Raw genomic sequence first — 14270 nt, 5'->3', positions numbered from 1 at the left:
TTTGCGGTACGCGGGCCTCTCACTGTTGTGGCCTCTCTCATTGCGGAGCACAGCCTCTGGACGCGCAGCCTCAGCAGCCATGGCTGACGGGCCCAGCCGCTCCGCGGCATGTGGGATCTTCCCGGACCGGGGCACGAACCCGCATCCCCTGCATCGGCAGGCGGACTCTCAACCACTGCGCCACCAGGGAAGCCCCCTTCCTTTTTTTTGTTGTTGTTTTTTTTGGAGGTATAATTGATATATACAATCATACTAGTTTCAGGTGTACAACACAATGATTTGAAATTTGTATATATTGCAAAATGATCACCATATTAATCTAATTAACGTCTGTCATCTTATTTACAAAAATGGAAACAGTATGGACGTTCCTCAAATAATTAAAAATAGAACTTCCGTGTGATCCAGGAATTCCACTTCTGGGTATTTATCAGAAGAAAACGAAAACTAATTTAAAAAGATATATGTCCCCCCTATGTTGTATATTGTAAATGTCCTATATTGTAAATATGCAGCATTATTTACAATAGCCAAAACATGAAAACAACCTAAGTGTTCATCAATAGGTGAATGGATAAAGAAGATGTGATTATACACACACACACACACACACACACACACACACACACACTGGAATACTACTCAGCCATAAAAAAGAAAAAAATTTTGCTGTTTGCAACAACTTGGATGGACCTTGATGGCATTATGCTAAGTGAAATAAGTCAGAGAAAAATACCATATGATCATTTATATGTAGAATCTAAAAAACAAAACCAAACAAACCTAACCCCATAGACACAGAGAACAGATTGGGGTTGTCAGAGGCAGGGGGTGGTGGAGTGTGGGTGAAAGGGTAAAGGGGGTCAAAAGGTACAAACTTGCAGTTATAAAATAAATAAGACATGGGATGTAATGTACAGCATGGTGACTATAGTTAATACTGTAATGCATGTTTGAAAGCTGCTGAAAGAGATCTTAAAAGTTCTCATCACAAGAAAAAAAATTTTTTTTAACGATGTATGGTGACAGATAAACTTTATTGCCTAACCCGGCGCTAGCTCTTGGTTGTCTCTCAAACCTTTGTGCTTGTTCAAGCAGCCTATTTTATTTTTAATAGCTCCTAGTAGCTGAGGGAGTGCTGACACCTGTCAGTGTCCCAGAGGAGAGGCGTTCAATCAGCACCTGGATTAAGGCTGATTGGAAGCCAGACTCTCAGGCAGCAGCAATGATGATACACTAATAGGCCTCTTTCAGAAAAAGGCTGAATTCCTGGGTCTGTTGGCCGTGAGGGTGGGAGGTATTTCAGATTCAGGTAAGCTGGGCCAAGGCAGAGGGAAAACACAAAGATGGCGTCCACCGGCCTCTGTTCTCTGAGCGGGTCCTTGAAGTGTGCCTGCCCCTGAGGCCACAGCTGCTGGACAAGCAAATAGGCCTCTTTCAACAGAAAGACAGGGTAAGTTTCAATCTGCTGTCTGTGCTGCCTGGGGGTTCGGATGTCTGCCAACAACTGTTTCTCTGATTGTTACAATCCCGTGGGCCCAGGGAACTCAAGGCCCCCCTGGCCTCCAGAGCTAGGCAATGGAGGGGCGTCCCCTGGGCTACAGCTGTAAAAACTGGGTCACCAGATGTAAAACCCGCGGCACCGGCCGAGTGTAGCAGCTCCCCTCCAGGAGATCCCAGCTCTGGAAGGCAGCAGGGGAGGAAAGATGGCGCCCAGCTGGAGCCAGGTGTGGGGGAGGTGCAAGGATGGTGCCCACTGAAAAATATTTTTTAATTTTTTAAAAAGAAAGATTTTGGGGCTTCCCTGGTGGCGCAGTGGTTGGGAGTCTGCCTGCCGATGCAGGGGATGCGGGTTCGTGCCCCGGTCCGGGAAGATCCCACATGCCGCGGAGTGGCTGGGCCCGTGAGCCATGGCCGCCGAGCCTGTGCGTCCGGAGCCTGTGCTCCGCAGCGGGAGAGGCCACAACAGTGAGAGGCCCGAGTACCGAAAAAAAAAAAAAAAAAAAGAAAGATTTTTTTAAAGATAAAAGAGATTTTTAAAAAGTAAAAGAAAAAGATAGTGCCTGCTGGCTTTAGCAAGGCAGAAGGAGGACAGAAGGAAACCACAGGCCTCCGTCCGGGCCAGCAGGCCAGGGCCCCTCAGTCCGATGCTTTAAAATTAGCAGATGAACCTCTTTCACCTCAAGGCTGGGCACTTTGCAAAGGCTGCCCTGCCCTGGGTCCTGGGTGCGCGAGTCCGTGTGAGCTCTTCTGGAGACGTTTCTCGGTTTGCCAGGGCCCCACGGGTCTTTGGAGCGTAAGCCGGTGGTTTTCAAAACTAGATGTTTCGGGGGCTCGTCTCAGGAGCAGGTCTTCAAAGGTGGAGTGCACAACGTGGGATTCAAGCCGTCTGCTCCTCAGGGAGCAGCTCTGGCTTTGGGGTCGGTTCCCATTGTGCCCATTGTGGGTTGGGGGCTTCATAACAAAATGGTGTTTCAGCCTTTCCTACCCACTTTAATGTGGTTTTTTTCCTCATGTGCCCAGTAGGAAGGAGTTGTTTTGCTAGTTTTTAGGGTTTTTTTTTTCAGAGAAAATGGTTCCCTATGTAGCTGTAGATATTCAGCATGTCCGTGGGAGGAGGTGAATTCAGGATCCTTCTGTGTGCCCTCCTTGAACTGGAACCTTCGCCTTCCGTTTCTTAGTGGACTTGGTGTTAGCAGAAGGCAGCAGGGAATAGCTGGTGAAGAGCAGAGATACTGGAGTCCAGGAGTCCTGGAATCTCGCCTTTTGCCACTAACAAGCCGTGGGACCTGAGGCAAGCTACTTACCTAGTTAGGCCACTTTCTAACACGAGCCATTTCTCCTAGCCTGTATGTTTTGAAAGCCTCAGTTGGATCTGTCACAATTAGAGAATGCTATTTGCTCTGGCTTTGATGTCAGAACCAGACCAAGTTCCACAACCATAATTCTAGCTATTAAGCTTTAAAATAAATTTTGCTTAAATTGGCAAGAAAAACCACTTTGTTATTCTGACTTGAAACTCACTTCCTCCACTGGAGTTACTTATGTTTTTAACATGAAGTTTCCTAATTGGGCAGCTATTCTAATATAGCGGAAGACTATACCTAACTCTAGGATTGTTGGGAGGATTATGAAGGCAGATTCAGTGATGAGCCTGTGATCAATTCCCAGTAACGTCCTCCCTATGATCAAATTAGTTCCGAATGTCTGACAGTATTCGTCAAACTTACGGATCCTTGTTCAGACCAAGTGGGGCTGGGTCAGTTACCCTTTCATAGGTCACCCTTTTAAAAATGCTTGCTTCTTCCTAGTTCCTGTTGAGAAAAATATTTTTAAGTATCCCTTGTTTTGATTCCACTAATGAATAATTTCTTCCCTGGGAGAGTAAGTAGCCAATAGAGGCAAGAAAGACCATTTAAAAGAGATAAGAATCAACTCCTAAAACTAGAATTTGGAGTGTAGGGCAGTACAGCCTTTTCCTAAAGGTAGTTTTGATGCTCTGGTCGTTTGGCTAAGTTAGAGCAGTGCAGGTCAGTTGTGATGCTCACTGTATAACATCAGGGGCCCAGGAAAGGGTTTATGTTACAGGCTAATCCAGTTCATCTAGATCTCAGTGCGCCCACTGATTTGGGTGGAGTAGATCAACAGATTGCAGCCTGTCCTCAGAGTCTTACTTTGCACCAAGCGCCGGCAATAGGAAGGCTGCCCTGGCCTCTAGCCTGACTGTCACCCCCACTGGTGTGACAAAATGCTTCACTTTTCAGCCTCAGTATCCCTACCTATAAAATAAGATTGAGATCCTTCTAAGTTATATGTTCCAGGGTCATTGCCGAGAATTTTAAACAGACTGTCTAGTCTTTGTCAACTGCATTAGTAACTTGAGGTCTTTCTGTGTCAAGTGACTGGAAACTTATTTTTTCATCAATACAGATTATATTTTTTGCTTACAAAATATATGTATTTGCTCTTTTTGCTTATTTATTCTGCTTACTACAGCAAAAAAATGCTTTTGTAACATTTTTCATTTTGAAAATATTGAGTTTTGGAAAATATCTTAACTTTTTATTCATCTCCCTTGACATAGCTGATCAATTCTAGATTGCCTATGGCAACACTCCCGGGGCAAATCTGTATTGTTTTTTTTTTAATGTAGTCCACAGCTAAGTAGTAAAGAGGACAATTTTAGGTAAAAGACATCAGGGCTGGATTTTCAAGCCTCTTATCCAGAGGTCACTAAATTTCTGAATTCACCTTCTTGTCAATTCTATCTCCTAAGTAGAACTCTAATCCAGTGTGTTCCCCAGAATGTTTTCCATGAAACATCAGTCCCAAAAGATATTCTTTGAAAAATAAATTCCATAGCCAGATAGGTTAGGAAAATGCTGTGTCCTATTGCAATTAGGATGCTTTTAGTGACAAGTCACAGAAAACACTGTTTCAAACCGATTTAACAGTAAGGAAAATTTATTGTATCCTATGCTGGACATCTGGGATTTGGGGAAAGGAAGGTACAGTTCAATCAGAAGACCCAGTATTGTCAAAGACTCAGCTTCATTCATTACTTTTATCATGAACACAGAAGAATATGTGATGTAGTAAAATATGAAAACAATGCAAGACCTATACCCGTACCATAGGCTTCCTGTGTGCCCTTTCTCTGTTGCTGCCCTCTCCATTCCCACGTACGATACTTTTGAGTGAGGTATTAACCCTCTTGTGATGATTCAGGGTCATAATTTGAATACTGGTTATTGTTGCGTGTTCCTATAGAAAGTGAGGCGTGTCAGGCTCCTTAGCTCTGCCCTGAATGACCCCAGACTATTGATTGAAATGATCTATTCATATGTCCCCACCAGACAGTGAACTCAAGGACCAGGATTATATCTTTTTCATCTCTTTTCCAAGGGCCCAGCATAAGACAACAAGAAGTAGGTGCTCATTTATATTTTGTTCTTGAAATCAAATTTCTTATCTAAAAATGGAGGTTGCTGGAAAAGATTGGACTCTCTGCTCTGAGGTATCTGGTGCCTCCATCCTTCTCTCCTACAATGGATTTTGGCAAATTTGTTTTGTTGGAGCCATGTTTACACTTGGACTGTCAATGGCAGCCACTTGGTCTGAGCCCAGATGCCCCTTCCCAGACACGGCAGCCATCAGCAAGTGCACTGCCAGACTCTCCACATGGTTGTAAATTGTAACGTCGCAGTTTCTTAGAAACCTTTAATACGCCCCACCAGATTTTGGTCTCATTTTGACAACTGTGAAGGTACCAAATATTATTCAAACTACCGAAAGATGACCCCTCTGAGCATAAGCCTAATAAATGAAACTGTGGGTTGGTTTTTAGTCCCAGACAGACTGGATTCCTCTAAGTGGGGTGGAGTGTCTTTGACAGCATCTTCTCCCGAGAGAGCTCAATGCCAAAACCTTTGTTCTCTCCTGGACTGTTTTGTTCTTTGAAACAATGCTGCTTTGATTTCTCCAGTGGGAGCCAGGGCTCCAATTTCCTTGACTGGAAAGAAGTGGAGACTTCATTTCCTGCCACAGCCCGCTGCCAGGCTGTCCTGACCTGCATGTATGCGCCATGCCTGCCTGCAGACACGTTCCTCGCTTCTCTCTCTTCCGGCTGCCCCCAGTGTTCGTGGCAGCAAAGCAATGCAAAGGAGCACTCTTGGGCCAAGGAGGTGGGAGAAGGCAGCACCACCATATTCCTTGGCCGTGAGCACTTAAAGGAGGGACGAATGCTGGGGCTGGCTTAATGGATGTTCAAACCTTGCTTCAGCACCTGCAACCCTCTTATCGGTCTAGTCTGAACTTTCTGGCATTGGAGCCACGAGCATCCCTCTTTTTCATGGTTCATAGAAATTGCAGAAGTCAGATTTCCACTCTTCTGATTCCAAGAAGACTCAGGGACTCTTCATGCTGCAATCTCACATTGCATAGAGCTGATCTTGTGCAAAACCCCTATTCAAAGCAGCTTTGAAGCTCTCAGTTGTCATATGAGCTGACAGTGTAATCCCAGGGACAGTTGTGCTATGGCCAGTGGCCCTCTGTTCCCTGTGGTGCGGACAGCAAGTGACTTATAGTTATTTAGCCCCAGGGAATGGGGTCTGAGAATGGAGAGAGGGTTTGGCTTTTGGAAAGAGCTGGGACCTTTTTATTTTTTTTTAACTATTATTTTATTTTATCTATTATTTATTTTGGTTGTACCAGGTCTTAGTTGTGGCAGGCAGGCTCCTTAGTTGAGGCTCATGGGCTCCTCAGTTATGGCATGCAAACTCTTATTTATGGCATGCGTGTGGGATCTAGTTCCCTAACCAGGGATCAAACCCAGGCACCCTGCATTGGCAGGCGGATTCTTAACCACTGCGCCACCAGGGAAGTCCCGGAAAGAGCTAGGACCTTTGATCCATAGTAAAAGGAGGAGAGTCACGTGGGGACGATTGTTGGCAAGTCGGTTGTTTCAATGGTAGGGAGAGATGGGGGAATAGAATTGCTTCTCAATGAAGTAGAAGCTGAGTCCCAGGCCACCACAGCTGGGGACACAGTACAATCCTTGGTGGTCAGCAAGGGGGGCTGTATTAGGTTGTATATCAAGGCTCATCAGACTTTAATGGGATTCTGATCCAGTAGGTCCGGAGTAAGACCAGTTACTCTGCGATTCTAACAAGTTCCCAGGTGATACTAGTCCAAAGACTATACTTGGAGTAGCAAGGTTGTATATCATTACAAATGTGCCCTCGCTGGGGGAACACCCACAGTTATTTTTCATTGGGGCTGAAAAGCCTGGCAAGGCAATTTCACCAGCTAGGGCTGGGGTGTGGAGAGACAGGGAGGGGAGAGTCAGATAAGGCTTAGGGAAGGAGGAGAAGATGTGAGATGGTTATCTTGAAGAACAGGGAAGTCAACATACTGGGGAGGTAGTGACGTCTGATGGCACAAACTTCAAAGGATCTGGGTGTTCGGAAGAAAGGGCAGACGTGGCTGGAAAGCGTTGGCGGGAAGCAAGGTGGACACTGGCCCACCCAAGGCCATTGGCATGAAAGGAAGGACAGCAGGGGAAGTGACGGCATCAGGGGACAGCTGGGTTTCCTTCAGAACAAGGTAGCAGGAATGTTCAGAGAGAGATTGGGGATACAGGGACATTTGCTGGTGATGGACTGTGGGACCCAGAGGGTATGGAGGAAGGGCTTGAGAGAGCAGGGGCGGGGAATTGGCATAGATTAGCAGGTGTATGGAGACGTTCGGGGGCGGGGGGTCCAGGGTGGATGACAGGGGGCACTTAGCCTTCTGCTGGCCTGAGGAGGGAGGGAGGCCCAGTGGGAAGATATGTAACCAGTTCAGGCTGCAGGGAGTGGAGCCGAGGGGGTAGCAGCTCCGGCAGCTCTGGTAACACATAGGTCCTTTTGGGGGCGGCATATAAGAACTACAGGAGCAACGTTGCTCCTGGCACCCAAGTTACAAGCACCCAACTGCATCACATTAGGACATTTGGCCTTTCCATTTGTCCAGTAGGTGGGGTATTTTCCATCTCCATTTAACATACGGATTGTGGGATCTTAGTTCCCCGACAAGGGATCAAACCTGTGCCCCCTGCAGTGGAAGCGCGGAGTCTTAACCACTGGACTGGGGAGTCCCTAGCATACAGAATTTTCAAGTGATCCTTAAAATGGCTTGTTTACAACTTTTGCTAACTCTTTAGATTGTGTGATAGTGTCCCCAGGAATAATGATTAAATCTGTGTTAAATTTCTTTGTGTTTTCTGGCACAGCTTCATGACATCTGCGAAGACCTGATTTCCAAATAAGGTCACACTGGCAGCTACCGAGAGTTAGGAAGTCAGCATATCTTCTGAGGGGGACACAACAACCTATTACAGGGGGATCTGGAGGCTGACTGCTCCTCACTTCAGGTCCTGTGACCCTCACATACTCACTAGCTCTGCGCACCCCCAGGAAGGAGGGGCTCACTGTCGCTGGGACGGGTCTCTTCCTTTCTTTCCCCCTCTCTGTCCCCTCAACATGCACTTGTGCACGTGGTGGTGAGGGCTGGCTCTCGAGATGCAGTGCAGGGTCCGAATCATGACGCTGTGACTTAAAACTTTCGAAAGAGCATGAAGAAAGGTGCTCCTAACCGCTGGCTGAATAAATGAAAGATCTTGGGTGAGGTGCTTAACTTCTCTGAGCCTCAGTTTCCTCATCAATGAAATAGAGATGGTAAAGTGCCTGCCTCAAGGAGCTTGGGAAGATGAAATGGAATGATTAATGTACCTGGTCCAGCCTGGCACATACTAAATGCCCAAGAATTGTTAGCTAGAATAATCATAGTAATAAGCCACAGCATAGCACTGGGTAGTGTTAATGCATTATTAATATCATTAATACATAATAATAGTAATCCTCCAAAGACAGTCCATTCCACTTAGAAAAAATACCGAAGTTATTACCATGTCCTACTAGTTCCACGTGTCGCCCCCGCCCCTTTCCAGCCTCAGGCCCCTACTCTACTCAGTAACACTGACCCCTGCATTGACCCTCAGGCACTCCACCTGTGTTCCCACCTCAAGGCCATTGGTTTTGCTCCCCCTCTTCCTGCAGATATCTGCAGAGCTCACTCCCTCACTTTATTTAGGTCTTTGCTCAGAGGTCACTTCCTCATAATACCCTATTTCAAGTAGCATTTACATCACTCTTGTTCTGTTTATTTCTCTATGTAGAGCACTTTTTACTACTGACATTATATATGTTTGTTCTCTTTCTCTCCAATCATCTGGAATGTTTGCTCCATAAGACTTTGTCTCATTCACTGTTATATCCCCAGCACTGGAATAGTGCCTGGCACATAGCTTGGACTCAATAAATATTTATGAGACGAATGGATTTGGAGAGCAATCCCACACCTGTCCACGCTGTTTTCCATTACCTATCTGTCTCCTCACAACAACCCTAGGAAGTGGACAAACCAAGGAGTATTTCACAGATAAGGCAGATGAAGCCCAGAGAGGTAAAGTGATTGACCTAAGCTCATGGAACTAATTAATGGGGGACCTGGGATGCAGTCTCTGGTATGTGACTCTGTACGTCCCGGGCAGACGTGAACAGCCCTCAAGGATTCACTGCTTGTCAGTCACAGCGTTGCATCGTTGAGGCCAAAATTTTCACTGCCTTTTCTCCCATTGATGAGCGTACCCAATAGGTCTTGGCCTTTCCTGTGGAACAAGTATACAATATCCTGCCAAGGGGGTCTTTCTCCTGGGAGCCCAGCAGAGGGCGCTATAGAGACAGCATCCTGATGGGTGGCCTTGCTCTATCCCGTCCTCCTGGACTAACTCCAGGTGATGTAGGCTCAGACAGCCTATGGGTCTGGACAGCCTGTATGACTTCAGTGTCCTGCTTCTGCTCCTCTCTGCTCTGAGTTGAGAAGTTCCCTTGGCGAGAGCCCTGGCTTTCCTTGTAGGATGCTCCTTGGAAGTCTCAGAATCTATTGAGGTAAATGATTCCCTGTCCTCCTGGCCCCACTGCACCGCTGCTATCCTCCAGCAGATGAAAGATGCCCCCTCATTTGGAAGTGGACTCTGTCCTGGTGTAGAGTGGAAGGGAGATGGGAGCTCTGCAGAGCCAGGAGAAAGGCGGAGGTGGGTTCCCCGCCTGTGCCTGGAAAGCCCTCCCTCAAACGTTTGCTGGGAAAGCAACGCTTCCTTGAAGTCTCAACTTCTCCAGGATGTTTCCTCCTCTCCCCTCAGGTGGCCCCTTTCTCCCGTCTCAGTGTGTCCACTGCCTGCTCTATGGCCACAAGGGTCTGCTCCTGTCTGCTCCCCCTCTGGACAGTGGGCTCCCTGGGGGGAGAGATGGCATCTTAACTCATGCTGTGTCCCAGCCCCTAGCGCCAGGCTGGCACAGATGAGGAACTCACTTTTGCATGTACAAATAATGTAATGTGGGGGACTGGGTGCTTTGTAATTGGACTGGAAGCATTGGGAAATGGTAAGGCTGGGCAGCCACTAATGAGAAAAAGTCAAGTCCCTTCAACAAGGATTTTTTGATAAATACCATTTTTAGTTTCTGTCTAGTGGGTACAGATAGGTATGAAAATTATTATAGACTCTAGTCTCTCACTCAGAGTTACCATGAAGTCAACGAAGCTTATGTTTCAAGGCCATTTTCTTACATAGGACTCCTCTGGGCCCGGAACGCAATTTTGTCTTCTTGTAAGAGCCACAACTTCTCCCCCACCCCCAACTGCATAAAATTTGGGTTTCTCAAAACCTAGATTCATGTCGCATTCAATACCTGTTTACTGATCCCTAATATGTGACCAGCACTGTGCTAGGCACTGGGAATAGAGCAATGAATGAGACAGTCCCCACCCTCCTCTTGGAGTACAAAGTGGAAAGACAAGCATTAAGCAGTTGGTCACAATGCAGTATAGTAAGTGCTAGGTGGGGAAGTGGGGTACAGAGTGGACTCACAGTGGACAGTGATCGTTTTCTTCCCTAGCTGTCCACCCAAATCCCTCCCGAAGTTCCTTTTTTCCCCCCTACACTATATAGCTGGGAGTCAGGGCCTGCTTGACACAAGAGGGGCCCCAAAACCCAGACGCTTGATCCACTAAAGGAAACCAAGGCAACAAGGGGTGGACACATGATTCAAGCTGTCAACTGTGGGCTTCTGCCCAGGCCTCTGACCTGGACCTGGTGTCACTGGGCAATTTGTTCAGATACTGGCAGGGAACGCTCTGGAGTCTGATGTGGGTGGTTTTACAGCACTGCAGTGAAGAAATAGGAAGTAAATGGCTCCAAGAGCCATAATGGACGTAAGATGGATAACACATGGTGATTGGCTAAAAAGGGGGTAAAGAATGACTTGGGTTTTTGGCTTAGATGGGGTATCATTCAGAGCCAGAAGAGGAAATGTTGGTTTGAGGGAAAGAGTTCAGTGTTGGACATGTTGAGTTTGAAGTGCTTGTGTTACACTCAGATAAAACGTCCAGAAGCTGGTGGGATGCACAAGTTTGACGTTTTGGAAAGAGATGTGAACTCAAGATACAGATGTCATCAGCACACAGGTGGTAAGTGGAGCTACAGGAGTGACAGTGTTGAGAGAGGAAAGCAGAACAGTGACATTCATGAACCAGGCAACAAAAGAGAGCTGTAAAAGGAGACCAAGGAGAAGCCTGAGAGGAAAACAAACGAAATAGGAGAGAGAGCAGTCAACTGTTGAATGCTTTTGATAGGTCAGATAGGAAGACTGAGAAATGCCCACTGGACTGAGCTGGCGATTGGAAGCTCAGGCTGGAAGCAGTTCTCATGGCAAGGTCTTGGAAAATCTGCTAAGGTCTTTCACATATACATCGGACTACTGTGTGAGCCTCTCTGCTAGTAACTTTCCACGTACCACCTTATTTAGTTCTCATGGCAACCCTTAAGCACTAGCCCCGTTTTCAAAAGAAATCAACTCAGAAACGAAATATCTTGCCTAAGATCACACTGCTAATAAGTGACAGGAATGAACCCTAGATCTACAGCTTAAGTCCAAGTTCTTTCCATTCCTCCTTTCTTCTATGTCCAGATCCAGCCATGTAGGATCATTTGTTAATTTGTGACTTGGTTTAACAAATACTTTAGTTCAGTGTTGGACATGTTGAGTTTGAAGTGCTTGTGTTACACTCAGATAAAACGTCCAGAAGCTGGTGGGATGCACAAGTTTGACGTTTTGGAAAGAGATGTGAACTCAAGATACAGATGTCATCAGCACACAGGTGGTAAGTGGAGCTACAGGAGTGACAGTGTTGAGAGAGGAAAGCAGAACAGTGACATTCATGAACCAGGCAACAAAAGAGAGCTGTAAAAGGAGACCAAGGAGAAGCCTGAGAGGAAAACAAACGAAATAGGAGAGAGAGCAGTCAACTGTTGAATGCTTTTGATAGGTCAGATAGGAAGACTGAGAAATGCCCACTGGACTGAGCTGGCGATTGGAAGCTCAGGCTGGAAGCAGTTCTCATGGCAAGAAGTCTTGGAAAATCTGCTAAGGTCGTTCACATATACATCGGACTACTGTGTGAGCCTCTCTGCTAGTAACTTTCCACGTACCACCTTATTTAGTTCTCATGGCAACCCTTAAGCACTAGCCCCGTTTTCAAAAGAAATCAACTCAGAAACGAAATATCTTGCCTAAGATCACACTGCTAATAAGTGACAGGAATGAACCCTAGATCTACAGCTTAAGTCCAAGTTCTTTCCATTCCTCCTTTCTTCTATGTCCAGATCCGGCCATGTAGGATCATTTGTTAATTTGTGACTTGGTTTAACAAATACTTGAGTACTTATGCATGCTAGGCACCAAGTTCTGGGGATCCGGCAGTGAACGAGACAGTCATAAATGTCATGCTCCGCACATTCTGGAAGGGAGTCAACTGCAAATACACAGCACGTCACATAACAATGGTAGACGTGGAGATACCTACAGCAGGAAAGAGATGAAGGATGTGCTCAGCATTACATTTAAAATATGGTAGACAGGTGTGGCCCTTACTAATAAAGGTGGTATCTGAGCCAAGACTTGACAGGGGAAGAGAGCCAGTCATCCAGTTTTCCAGAGGGCAGCAGGAACAGAAAACCTCCAGCGCTTGGCATGTCCCAGGAACCTCAAAGGAGGCCAGGGTGGTGGGAACAGAATGAGCAAGAGCCAGTGGCAGGAAACAACCCGAGAAACAGGGTGCAGGTAGAGGCAGGGAGGAGGGGAGACTAGATCAGACCTAGGGCTGTGTAGATCAATTTTAAGTATTTCCACTTAAAAATCTAGGTTGAAAGTCGTTTTGGTGCATTTTGTCCTAAGCGAGTTTTGTCTTGAAGGATTCCTCTTCCTCTGGCTGCTGTGTTGGCGACTAAAAGGAGAGCAAGGGTAAAGCAGAGAATCCAGTTTGGGGTGGTGTGGTATCTAGGTGAGAAATGAGAGCCACAGCTGAAGAGGTGAGTTGTCCAATTTATAATGTTTTGAAGGAAGAATTAACAAGATTTGATAACTGGACATTGGGTTTGACATCAGGCATTTGCCATTAGAGACTTAAGAAGGAACAGAGAGAGGAAGGAGAACCAAGAGGTGTCCTGAAAAGAAGTCTCAGGAGTGATTTACTGTCAAATGCTTCCTAGATGATCAAAACATACTGGATAACAGGCAGCACTGAAGTTACTGATCTTAAGTTTTGGTGTAGGAGTGAAGTGCAGCCTGTTTGGGGGGGGGGTGGCGAAAGAGCTGGCAAAATGAAGGCAACCCTGTTTTGCTGTATTTTAAGGAAAGCCAACGTCGGCGGTAAGATGTGGAATCTTTTTAATTTATTAACTTATTGGCTGTGTTGGGTCTTTGTTTCTGTGCGACGGCTTTCTCTAGTTGTGTCAAGTGGGGGTCACTCTTCATCACGGTGCGCGGGCCTCTCACTCTCACGGCCTCTCATTGCAGAGCACAGGCTCCAGATGCGCAGGCTCAGTAGTTGTAACGCACAGGCTTAGTTGCTCCGCGGCATGTGGTAACTTCCCAGACCAGGGCTTGAACCCATGTCCCCTGCATTGGCAGGCAGATTCTCAACCACTGCGCCACCACGGAAGCCCGAAGATGCGGAATCTTTAAGATACGTCACTGTAGACTTAGACAGTGTGCTGATACTTAAAAGCATTATGTCCTTCATACAAGGCACATGCCTAGTACATCCAAATATTGTCATTCCATAGTATGGTTGGTTGTAAAACACCCTGTTCAGTGTTTTTTGAACAAGATCGGAGTGGGGAGGTGTTGCTCTTTAAGGGGCATCTGAGTTGTTCTTGAAGCACTGGTTGGGGGGACACAGGTCTGACTTCTGACAAGCCGCCACACACCACGTCGAACTCTGGGACTTCCTCTGGCCCAATTCTCTAGCTGAATTGGGAGAATTCTGGCTGTAAACTGAAGCCAAGGCCCACCTCTCTAACAAAAGAGGCCACATTTGCTGGGTTAAAAATCAGTTTCCCCCTTGGGGAGGGTTGGGCAGAGCGCCAGGAATGCCATTTATTTCTACAGCCTAGTAAAGTCAGCTTCTTGATATTCTATCTAAAGTTAATTTATACAAGTCTCCACTTAGCTTTAATTTCATGGTATTTACAATATCCACCAAAAGCTCTGAATCATGTTAGAACTTCAATGAAAAGGTCTGCTAGGGCACAGGGAGAGCTAGCTTCTGACGCCAAGAGGACACAAATAACTGGTTTTACCTACCACCCCTCTCAGAGACTAGGAAGTGCA

This window comes from Neophocaena asiaeorientalis, unplaced genomic scaffold, assembly GCF_003031525.2.
Source record: "Neophocaena asiaeorientalis asiaeorientalis breed wild unplaced genomic scaffold, Neophocaena_asiaeorientalis_V1.1 scaffold504, whole genome shotgun sequence".
NCBI classification, from domain to species: domain Eukaryota; kingdom Metazoa; phylum Chordata; class Mammalia; order Artiodactyla; family Phocoenidae; genus Neophocaena; species Neophocaena asiaeorientalis.
This window is presented reverse-complemented; position numbering follows the sequence as displayed.